Genomic DNA, 2,341 nt, shown 5'->3' with positions numbered 1-2,341 from the left:
GCTAGCGTTAACTGTAAAATACAAAGTAAAACGTCCGGTGAAATCTTTTCAAAATATATGTCGCTCGTGTCCAAAGGTCAGATTCTAAAACGTTTGTAGTCAGTAAAACGCTAAGTACGTTTGTTGTCCAGTCTTCCGAAGCATTCTTAATACAACCATTTTTACCTCACCCTGTGTTTGTTTGCCTGTTAAGATGGCTAAAGAAGCGAGGCAATTTTTGTCTTTCTCCATTTTTTTTTAAATCAAAGTTATACTCTCATTAACTTTATACCAGTTTTTTTTATCATCATCATCATCGTCGTCGTCGTTGGCAAATGTACATAATCACACAAGCTGCACAACACCAATCATATCACTGTAAACACTTTTGCACCTGACATTTTTTTCCGCTTTTAATTTGAAGGTTGAACCCTCGTAATCAGGTGCCAAGAAGCCCTGCGGGTGAACCCTCTTTTATTATTATTATTATTATTATTATTATTATTAGTAGTAGTAGTAGTAGTAGTAGTAGTAGTATCAGTATTATTTTTATTATATTTACAGGGGAATCTGCCTTCCCATACATTAAAATAAACAAAACTTTGTGTAGAGTGAAGATATTGATGGTTTCTCATTTGACAGGTAGCTCAACAAGATCATGACTTGTCCTTGGTGTCTGAGGTTTTCGAATTAGAACTCTATGAACTGTATTAGAACTGTATGAAATAGAGACAGTCAAGGTTTAAAGATGAATTTTGTTCCATACAGTACTGCTGATGTACCCTACTGTATTTCTTGTTTGTCTTCCTCCTCTTCCATTTTTCATTGTCCTCCTGTTCCTCCTTCTCTTTCTTCCTCCTCAAAATGTCCAGTCCTGACTACCTTAGCCAAGCTTACCAGCTTTGATGCTAATCCTGGTGTAGCTAAAAGTCAAAAACAAAACAAAAACCTGTGAGCTCCTCTTTTCACCAGACTTCAGATAGAGAAGAAAACAACAGCCACTTGATACTGAAAGCAAACAACATCAATAAAAACTACTTACCTACTACTTAGTATCTAAGCCGTTTCATCCATTTGAAATCATCTTTGTCTTGGTTTAACAGCAACCTTTTATGTTAACATCAAGTTTGCTTCCTGAAAGAGAGTAATTGTAATTTTGTTAGTGAGTGGCACTGTGAGGTGACTGCAAATCCCCATTCTGCTCGTATTTTTTCCCTCTGTAAGTGGAATAACCCAAATAAGACTATTTTAAATGCAGTACGGGCAGCAGGCTTAGACTTGGAAACTCATTTTAGAAGGCAAAACCAAACAATAAGTTCCAACAGACAATTAAATATTAGTTATATTGACCCCACAAAGAGAATTTGGTAGATATATTATTGTATTAGCACTTGCAGTGTGTACCAACTGGATCTTAACTTATAATGCACAATAATTTCTCTAGCCTGCATGCATGATGCAATGTTCCAAAACAGTTACTTGGGCCTTGGGCTTATGTTGTGTGGGCCTATATTATGACAAAATCATAAGGGCTTAGACAGCATTTTCATGAAGCTGTTTCTTCAAGTTACAGTAAAAGAGGCAACTTTACAGAGATCTGGAGAAATTTAAATGTTGGCTGTGGCAGAGCAGGTAGAGCAGGTCATCCATCAATCAGAAGGTCAGTGGTTTGATCGCCAGCTCCTCCAGTGTGCATGTTGAAGTGTTCTTGGCCGAGATATTGAATCCCAAATTGCTCCTGATGCTGTGTGTGTGAATAGGTGAATGTGGTATGTGTTGTAAAGCACTTTAAGTGGTCAAAGTAGACTAGAAAAGTACTATATAAATGCAGTCTGTTCACCCTTAGCCTGTGGACACTGAGGATCATAATTATTTCTTTTACTAAGGCCTTAAGTTGCTCCTTGGATGGGTTTGGAATGCCAAAGGCTGACATTAGTGTAGTGAGGGCCTGCAATATCGATTTTGGTACAACTAGATAATGTGTGCTTTTGCACAGCACAGTTAAGAAGTAACTATTACCAGTAAAATACAGTAGCAAATACTATCAAGTCTGGCATGGAGCATAAAGCCACTGACCCCATTTTCTCATTAGATGTTCTGAGGAACTGGTATACAACACAGCTACAAAAAGCTTCAGGTCATTACAGAAGCAAAGGACCAAGGAGCTGGCTAGTGGTGAATCTGTGTAAGTAGCATGTGCACACCATAGGTGTGTAATGTGGCATTCATTCACAGGTAATTCTATGGTTTCAATTCAATTATTGTGCAACAGAACATTACGTTGACAAAACGAAAAGCAGAAATGATACGCCGTCTCATTGATCAAGTAGGGTGGAGATCAAGATTCTTTGATTTTAGAGCG

Source organism: Chaetodon auriga, chromosome 1 (assembly GCF_051107435.1).
Source record: "Chaetodon auriga isolate fChaAug3 chromosome 1, fChaAug3.hap1, whole genome shotgun sequence".
Lineage (NCBI taxonomy): Eukaryota > Metazoa > Chordata > Actinopteri > Chaetodontiformes > Chaetodontidae > Chaetodon > Chaetodon auriga.
Note: the sequence above shows the minus strand (reverse complement) of the source record.